At 45.1% G+C, this 10,071-nt stretch overlaps 1 protein-coding gene across 3 annotated transcripts in view; it reads right to left on the reverse strand.

Annotated features, from left to right (window-relative positions):
• The window catches only part of SIL1 (SIL1 nucleotide exchange factor), a 217,325-nt gene extending 207,963 nt beyond the window's left edge, over nt 1–9,362 (reverse strand). Inside the window, exon 1 of one of the 3 annotated variants that reach the window (XM_075996096.1) lies at nt 9,195–9,362. The gene's annotated coding sequence lies outside the window, so the exon portion shown is untranslated. The remainder of the gene's footprint in view (nt 1–9,194) is intronic. The other 2 variants (XM_012748804.3, XM_012748803.2) reach the window with 2 other exon arrangements.
• Nucleotides 9,363–10,071: the final 709 nt, after the last annotated feature.

Here is a 10,071-nt window from a genome sequence, read left to right on the forward strand (position 1 = left end):
CCTGAAAAGGTGAGAACTGAGCCCAAATGGCAGAGAAGCTGCAAGTTTCCTTGCTATTCTCAACTTTTAGTCATTCAGCATGAACTAGCTATAACTGTTGATGTGAATAATAAACCAACCAACAAAGACGACAATGATGTGACGGCTAAAATGAAACTTGCTTGGCTGCCATAACCTATCCTCAAACCAAGTCTTGGGCCAGGAACTAGAAACTATTGTCACTGTTGATGATGATGATGATATAGAGCATTTACACTGGGCGAGAGGAAGCACTTACCATACATATTCTCTCAACTCTTAAGACAGCTACAAAAATAGGGATTACTATTTCATTCTACAGATCATGAAACTAAGGCTTAGAGAAAATAAGTACCTCACTTACAAACTGACAGCTAGTAAGTAGAGAGGAGAATATAAACCCAAGTGAGTCTGACTCCAAAGTGTTTTCAAACCACTCTGACATACATTCATTCCTTCTTCCTTTTAGAGATGTATTAAAGGTTTTCTTGGGTAACTACATAAGGTCTATTGGTACATCCAGCTCCAATCTTTACATACAGAAAATACGGTAGTATGGCCTGAGTACTATTTACTTGTTTCTGAGACAGGGGAAGACTTCAAATGTATTTCCTTTGAAGTGGGAACAAAAGGAAACACACTTCAACATGAGTAGCAGGAAAAAAATAGCATGACAGCCAAAACTCTCACCAGTGAGGTTTTAAGATAATATACAAGGTAGTAAGTGAAGGCAGGGTATTCTCCTTCCCTGGAGATTTTTAACTACAAAAGGTTCTTGCATCTTTACAATGGTTTAAACAATTCTAACAACTTCTATGGCCACCCAATGTGAGCCCCTTGTCTTGTGTCCCAGCTCTAATTAACACTAGAATCCCACTATTATGTGTGTGGCCTAAAAAAGGTATGTGGCCCACTTCACTTTTCTGGGGTTCAGTTTTATCATCAGTAAAATAAGAGCCCACTGAATGCAAAATTGAGGCATTGGGTAGTGACAGAACTGCAAGGGTACCTCCTGACTCTTCACTCACCCAAGGAACCATAAACAGCCAACTCTGATGTTTGCAAGGAAATAAAGACCTCTAGAATGATCTCTTCCAGCCCAAAATGCCATTACTTTAGACTTTAGCAGCTAGGCCCAAGGATGGAGACTTTACTTCCAGAATAAAATCAAACTCAACTCATATGAAACTGAGAGTTAGGGGAGCACAAAGTTGACCTTAAACACCTTGCTACAGAGCTTGCCCCTTACACTTCCAATACCTACTACACACTGCACTCAAAGCATGCAATCAATCTTGTCTATATTGACTGTCGCACTAAAGCCTGCTAGGTTTTTTTTTCTTTCTTTTTTTTTTTTTTTTTTGAGACAGAATCTCACTTTGTTGCCCAGGCTACAGTGAGTGCCGTGGCATCAGCCTAGCTCATAGCAACGTCAAACTCCCAGGCTCAAGCAATCCTCCTACCTCGGCCTCCCAGAGTGCTAGGATTACAGGCGTGAGACACCGCACCCGGCCAAAGCCTGCTAGTTTTCTAGAGTTTAGTCAGATGGCTACTGCCCCCCTTGGGAACTTCTAGAAATTAAAGCCATTTAAGCATGAGCCTATTCCCAGAGGTAAAGAAATGTTCGTTTAAAGTCTACTAGCCAGGCATGGTGGCTCACACCTGTAATTCTAGCACTTTGGGAGGCTGAGGCAGGAGGATCACCTGAAGCCAGGAGTTCAAGACCAGCCTGAGCAAAACAGCAAGACTTTGTCTCTACAAAGGCTACAAAAACTAGCTGGGCTCACGCCTGTAATCCTAGCACTCTGGGAGGCCGAGGCTGGTGGATTGCTCGAGGTCAGGAGTCCGAACAGCCTGAACAAGAACGAGACCCCGTCTCTACTATAAATAGAATGAAATTAATTGGCCAACTAATATATAGGGGAAAAAATTAGCTGGGCATGGTGGCGCATGCCTGTAGTCCCAGCTACTCGGGAGGCTGAGACAGAAGGTTTGCTTGAGCCCAGGAGATTGAGGTTGCTGTGAGCTAGGCTGACGCCACGGCACTCACTCTAGCCTGGGCAACAAAGCGAGACTCTGTCTCAAAAAACAAAAACAAAAACTAGCTGGGCATGGTAAAATGTGCCTGTAGTCCCATCTACTCGCAAGGCTGAGGCAAGAAGATCATTTGAGCCGAGGAGTTTTTTGTTTTGAGTCAAGGTCTTGCTCTGTCACCCAGGCTAGAGTACAATGGTTTCATCATAGCTCACTGCAACCTCAAACTCCTGGGCTCAAGCAACTTTGAGGTTGCAGTGAGCTATGACGATGCCACTATACTCCAGCATGGGCAGCAGAGACCCTCAAAAAAAAAAAAAAAAAAGGAAATACAAACAAGCAACACAGTAATATTCTTACTAACACTTATGTTCACAAGCATCTAATGACTAAGAAGTTCACCAGGTTTGTGGTGTTATGATATATACATACATGTTTTACTCCATGGTTCCTAGCTCTTAACTCCCATTGCTATAGGCTTTTGCCACAGTCTTTTGTTACAGCGTTAGGTGTGTTAGGGCTCAGGAGCAGGTCTCAGGAAACATTCTCTCTTGCTTCCTTATCCTTTCTGACTGTGGGTCATATGACCCTCATTCCAGAAGGGTCTCACCCCATAACCTGAAGGCTAATTACTTTTCTCATGGTTGTCCACAAAAACCCAACAGGGCTGGTTCAGAGAGCTTCTAGACTCTAGTTGTGAACCCTTTTCCTAGAGGATGGTGCACCCAGGGAGGGAGGCATGGGAGCTCCATGCCTCTTCTCCCATACCTCACCCTATGCATCCCTTTGTCTGTATCCTTTGTAATATCCTTTATAATAAACCAATAAACATGTTTCCCTTAGTTCTGTGAGCCACTCCAGCAAATTAATAGAACCCAAAGAAGGGGTTGTGGAAATCCTAACTTGAAACTGGTCAGTAAGAAGTTCTGGAGGCCCAGACTTGCAATTAGTGTCCCAAGGGGGGTGCAGTTTTGGGGAACTGAGTCTTCACCCTGTGGGATCTGACATCTCCAGGGAGACAGTGTCAGAATTGAATTAGAGAATACCCAGTTGGTGTCTGCTGCTTGGTGTGTGTGGAAAAACTCCTACATTTGGTCACAGAAGTCTTCTTCTATGCTGGTAATTGCTGTGGTTTGGCGTTTAGATCAAATGAGATAGTGTTCCTCTGTTTTTACTAGTTTGGTGTTTGAGGCACTGAAAAAGCTTGTGGTAAATAGCTGTGTCTTCTAGACAGAAAACAAACCTTGATGACTACGTTGGAAAAAGAATATTGGATGAGACCATGCATTTTCAATGGATGCAGTATCACCATGAAGGGAGTGAAAACTGATTCTTACGGAAGAAAAATCTTGGATATTACAATGGCTTCTGGTCATCCAAAGGGCACAGTATATAAAAAGATACATGGCATATCTGTGGTATTAAAATTCCATAAGGGGCCAGGTGCAATGGCTCACACCTGTAATCCTAGCACTTTGAGAGGCCAAAGTGGGAGGATTGCTTGAGGCCAGGAGTTTGAGACCAATCTGAGCAACAGCAAAACACCCATCTCTACAAAAACGTAAAAGAAAAGTAGCCAGCTGTGTTAGTGTGCACCTGTAGTCCTAGCTAGTTAGGAGGGTGAAGTAAGAGAATTGCTTGAGCCCAGGAGTTTGAGGTTGCAGTGAGCTACGATGACACCACTGCACTCTAGCCAGGGTGATGGAGCGAGACCCTGTCTCAGGGGAGGGGAGGGGAGGGGAGGGGAGGGGCATAGAGGAGAGGGGAGGGGCGGGGCAAAGAGAGGGGAGAGGGGGGAGGGGAGGGGGAGAAAAGATTCCATAGAGGAGTGGAAATTTAGGGGAAAAATGTCTTCACAGATGATAATGAACAAAAGCTTGAAAAATACTTAATTAGATGAACCCAAAGGGCTGCTCCTTAGATGAACCCTAAGGACAGCATGTTCATTAATTTGCATAATGGTCACAGGTAGGGTGACCAACTTGTCCTGGTTTGCTCTGGACTTTCCTGGTTTTTGCACTTGAAGTCCCACATCTGGGAAATCCTTCTGTCCTGGGCAAACTAGGATGGTTATTCACACTTCTCATAGGAGACATCAATAAAGACATTCCCGGCCGGGCACGGTGGCTCACGCCTGTAATCCTAACACTCTGGGAGGCTGAGGCGGGCAAATTGCTCCAGGTCAGGAGTTCGAAACCAGCCTGAGCAAGAGCGAGACCCCGTCTCTACTCTAAATAGAAAGAAATTAATTAACCAACTAATATACATAGAAAAAATTAGCCGGGCATGGTGGCACATGCCTGTAGTCCCAGCTACTCAGGAGGCTGAGGCAGGAGGATTGCTCGAGCCCAGGAGTCTGAGGTTGCTGTGAGCTAGGCTGATGCCACGGCACTCACTCTAGCCTGGGCAACAAAGCAAGACTCTGTCTCAAAAAAAAAAAAAAAAAGAAAAGACATTCCCATTTCACAAATGTAGTGACACAAAGAAACATGGTCATCATGGTGAAGGATTTACGGCACTTCAGTAGCATTCCTGAGGCAACACTGGCATTTTCCAATTGCCCAGCCCTGTTTTCAGAAAGTGCGCTCTGCCTTTGACCTCCTAGAATGTTACTTATATATTGACTCTGCCAAGAGCAATGCCAAAGCCAAGAGCAGTATTAGAAGGATGAGGGCAGCTATGACCAGCCAGCACAACCACACCCTTGTTTGGTAGGACCTGCAAAATCTGAAGGAATTCCAAGTCTGGGATGAACATAGTTTTCTGTTGCTACCAGATTCTCACTGTCTCCAGGGCAGAAATGTGTACAAGTGAGAATGCCAGATGTTAACCCCTCACAAGTCAGGAAAATTGTATGAGGTTCTCTACATGTGTCTGAGCAGCCTCAAATCTTTTACAAGGTTTTTGTTTCAAAGATAAACACAGTTATTGCTGATGCTAGGAATCAGGGTTTACTCAAAGCCTCACCTGAATAGCAACAGGCTATTCTCCTTCTTCCCTACTTAGCAGTGAAATCTCTGGTGAAAGTAAATTAAGAAAAGGGCGGGATATTCCCTCTTTTAGATCAATATAATTAAAATACAAAGCTCTGCTATAGATGACTAAGGCCTGCAGTTTAACACTGACTCAGTTAAGGATAAAGTATTCATCCTCTCTCAGAAAGAGAAAAGATTAGCTCTACAAGGACAGGTCTCCAAATTGACATCAAATCCAGAAGTTAGAGATGTCTGTACTACAGAGCGTGATCCAAGCACCAACTGGAGCCCCAGAGAAAAATCCCAAGGAATAGATGACCAACAGGCTAACATTGTAAGAATGTTCATATTAGCTATCCTGAAAAGAGGCTTACTCCAAGAGACTGGCAGACAGCCTCTGCAGCAGAACTTCACTTAAGAAAGGACAGAAAATGAGAAAAAGGAGGCAGGATGAGCAGGTCTGAGTATGAATCCACAAACATATGAAAAAGAGAACTTGGGCCAGGCGGGGTGGCTCACGCCTGTAATCCTAGCACTCAGGGAGGCCAAGGCAGGCAGATCGCTCAAGGTCAGGAGTTCAAAACCAGCCCTAGGGCCGGGCCTGGTGGCTCACGCCTGTATTCCAAGCACTCTGGGAGGCCGAAGCAGGAGGACTGCTGGAGTTCGAAACCAGCCTGAGCAAGAGCAAGACCCGTCTCTACTACAAATAGAAAGAAATTAATTGGCCAACTAATATATATAGAAAAAATTAGCCGGGTATGGTGGCGCATGCCTGTAGTCCCAGCTACTCGGAAGACTGAGGCAGAAGGACTGCTTGAGCCCAGGAGTTTGAGGTTGCTGTGAGCTAGCCTGACGCCACAGCACTCACTCTAGTTTGGGCAACAAAGCAAGACTCTGTCTCAAAAAAAAAAAAAAAAACCAGCCTCAGCAAGAGCGAGATCCCCATCTCTACTAAAAATAAAAAGAAATTAATTGGACAACTAAAAATACATAGAAAAAATTATCTGGGCATGGTGGTGCATGCCTGTAGTCCCAGCTAAGGCTAAGGTAGAGGATTACTTGAGCCTGGGAATTTGAGGTTGCTCTGAGCTAGGCTGACACCACGACACTCTGGCACAGGCAACAGAGTGAGACTCTGTCTCCAAAAAATAAATAAATAAATAACTTAAAAAATAACAAATCTTAGCTGGGCACAATGGCTCAAGCCTATAATTCCAGCACCTTAGGAGGCTGAGGCAGGGGAATCACTTGAGGCCAGGAGTTTGAGACCAGCCCAAACAACATAGCAAGACCTCATTTCTACAAAAAAAATTTAAAAATTAGATGGGTGTGATGGTGCACACGTGTGGTCCTAGCCACCTTAGAGACTGAGGCGGTAGGATCACTTCAGTCCAGGAGTTCAGGCTGCAGTGAGCTATGATTGAGCCATTGCAATCCAACCTGTATGACAGAGCAAGACCCTTTAAAAAAAAAAAAAAAAAGCAAATTCTCATTCTTTGAGGATAACATTTAGTGCATTCCTATGTCCCAAGAGCTTTCAAGTGTATTACTTTATGTATTCACCCTTCAAAGTAAGTGTTAGTCCTACTTTTATGTAGCCTAAGAAGGTGCAGTAACTTATCCAAGGTCATATGTCTAATAAGTGGTAGACTCAGAATCAAAATTCATCTTCACTATACTCCAAAAATCCATTATGTCCACTTCAATAGAACTGTTAACTCATCCAAAGAGGAGTCAGGTAACAAGGCTGCTTAACCACACCGGTTGGGATTAAAAAAAGAAAAAAGTATGGTATTTATTAATGACAATGACCTCTCACATGGTTCAAAAATGTCTCTGAGTCTGAGCAAGAGCAAGACACCATCTCTACAAAAAAGTAGAAAAATTAGTTAAGTACAGTGGGAAAGCTTGTAGTACCAGCTGTAAGGCTGGTGGCGGGCCCTCTCTCCCTAAATCAAAAAGAAAAGGCTCATGAGACCAGACGCCCCAAGGATAAAACTGCCAGGCCCTGCTTAAAGGAACCACACCCAGATGTCCACCCCATAAGAACGTTTCTGCTCCAGGATTCCACAAATTCCTCCAGCCCCTCCTATTTCTCAATGACCACCCAAGGTCACAATGGAAAATCCCCAGCTCTTCCACCAAAAGTCCCTACCCAGGCCCAAAGGGTATAAAAGGCCTTAGACCCTTCAAAAGGGGCGACTTCTGGGGCCCCAAGAGAGGCCCTCGTCCAGGAGTGTATAATAAAGCCACGTGGTTTGGCCCCTACTCTTTCTGTCTGTCTTTTCTTTTCGAGGCCATCGCTGAAAAACCTTAAACCAGCTACTCAAGAGGCTGAGGCAGGGGGATCACTTGAGCCCAGGAGTTTGAGGTTGCAGTGAGCTACGATCACCTCACTGTACTCTAGCCAGAGTGACAGAGCAAACCCGTCTCAAAAATAAAGTCTGAAAACAATTCCAGATTTTCAAAACTGCTTAGAACAATGCCCATATCACTTAGATGAAGCCACCCTCAACCCCCACCACCCACACCACTCTAAAGGAGAATATTCATTGGAGGATTAAACTGTGGCATGTTTGCTATTTTAAATTCCAGTTACTTTTCATTTTCACTTTATTAGTCTTTTTTCCTACCACTGAAACACAACAGGTCTCAAAGTTGGCCTCCGCAGAGAAGTAAATAATAGCTGGCCTTCAGAAAACAGCAAGGAAGGGAAAGAAAGCTGGAATCAAAGTACCAGGCAACTTTTTGTTACTGGGCGGCCACAACCCAACGAAAATACTCCACGTTTCTATCATGGGCAAAACGAGGGCAGTAAGTCTTTTCTATTGCCAATCTTATCAGAACAGCACATCTATCAATTAGCAGATTAAAGTCACCAAACATCTTAAAGAAAGGTTAAAATAAATCTGGTGTGGCAACACCATGTTAAAAATCCAAAGACTATGTTCTTCACTGAACCCACAGACCAAGTTCTGACCCATGTTATACAAATCCCAACATCATTACAGCCTTGCTTCCATCAAATCTTATCCTACCCCCAAATCTGGCTATACTTTTATCAGAAAAGAAAAAAACTTTTCTGGGTAGGGTGAGAGCTAAAAACACAGTTACATACCCCCATCTTTCATTCCTGGTGGTCTAGTGGCTAGAAAAAAACAAAAAAACCCATCTTTCACACAAACACTTGTGTGTATGAACACATCAGCTTCTTAACAAATATGGAGAATTCATTCTCTGCCTACAAAAGCTAATCTAACACTCAGCCCACCACCTCCCCCTCGACCCCCTCCCTCAAAGCAGTCTGCGGTTTTGTTTGGGTTTATTGAGGTGGGAAAGACAACTAGGCTTTAATCGAAACCAGACATTTTAAAAAATTAGAAAACTGATGTTACATATGAGTAGTGAACATAAATTTTTAAAGCTATCATTGCAAAAGAAGCGCCCCCGCCTCTCAGGTGTTGGGCATTTCCTGATTCCTAATCTTTCCTACCTGGAACCCCCCATCTTCCAGGGGGGTAGTATCTCAAGTCATTCCCTGCTGCCTTCTGAAACAGATAATCAAATCCAGAATTCTAGGACCATCTAAGTGAGAACCACCTGGGGTGGGCATTGCAGTTGCCCACCCACCACCTTAGGTGAAATCCCTGAAGGTGGACTCTAAGAATTATGCACAAACTTCCTAGGTGATTCGAGACACACCAAGGTCTGTAACTTCACTTTAAAGGCAAGTTTTCCATGGGGGCGGGGGAGTGGAAGTTGACGGGAGTAGGGCACAATTCCATATGGTAGAGACGCAGCGGTCTCGCAGATCAACACCTAATCCATCACTTCTTTGGAGAGATGCCGGAAACTGTGGGGGGGGGGGGAAAGGGACAAAACTAAAACATTTGTTGAGCCAAAGGCAGCCTCGACTCCTCATCTACTACCGACGGAGCAGTTACTACTGGAGACGTTTTGAGAGGGAAAGGTGCGGAAGACGGGCCTTGGGCTGACTCAGAGCCCTGGGCCCATTTGGATGTCCCTTTTGGGAAACACCAGGGGGGATATGTGGGGACCCCAGAACATTGCTGGGAAGGCGCCGAGGCCGCGGGCGCGAGGAGGCCCAGGCAGCGCCGTGAGCCCCCTCGCCCTCCTCCAGGGCCGGGCGGCCCTCACCGCCCCTACCTTCGGCTTCCCGCAGCCGAGAGGAAGACACAATCCCCACAATTCCAGGCGGCCGCAGCGGCAACCAGCTCCCCTTGCGCAAACGCGGTAGCGACCGTCTGAAGCCGCGAGCGCGCGGCTATTACGTCGTTCGTCGCCTCGCCCAATTGGCTGACCAGAACAGCGGGTGGCCGCGTCGCTCCCTTCCCGCACTCCGAGTCGTGAGCCCCGCCTCTCTCCGCCTTCCTTTAACCCGGCCCGCCAGCGTCTCCCTCCGCAGGCCGCTTGCATTTTCTTTCCCTGTGTCCCTCCGCCAGAGTGAGAAAAGTCTAGAAAGGATGCCTTTAGTCTTAGTTTTGCTTGCGAGCAGGAACTTCTGAAGTCTTCTTTGATTTCCCAAAAGCCTACTTTCTTTCTAGCGGAAGAATCTTCATAAAGAAACCAGAGAAGGTGGGGGTGGGGGATAAAAATAAATTAAGCCATTATGACTCAGTTTGGGACAGAAGCCGACAGTCTCAAGCAATAAATAGATTTTTGAAAATTCATGCAAAATAGGACATCTGTAAGTCACCCACTTTCTATACTTATGTATTGTGTAAATTTTTGACAATTATTTTAAAAATAAAGAGGTTACCTGCAGTTCTAATTCTGCTCTACCCACTGAGTATCAATTTTATATGTGCCGGGTGTTGCATATACATTTTATTTACTTATAATTTCCTACGAGAGGAATGGTCATCCCCTTTTATAAGTGGGGAAGCTGAGGCTCAAAGAGCTTAAAGGACTTATGTGAGGTCATACAGTCAAAGAAGAAATAGAAGCTGGGAATTCAAGCTAGATTTGGGTGCTTCCAAAGTCCTGTTCTCTTTCCACTATGCCGCCCTGTTAGACCTTCCCT

Source organism: Microcebus murinus, chromosome 21 (genome assembly GCF_040939455.1).
Source record: "Microcebus murinus isolate Inina chromosome 21, M.murinus_Inina_mat1.0, whole genome shotgun sequence".
Taxonomy (NCBI): Eukaryota; Metazoa; Chordata; class Mammalia; order Primates; family Cheirogaleidae; genus Microcebus; species Microcebus murinus.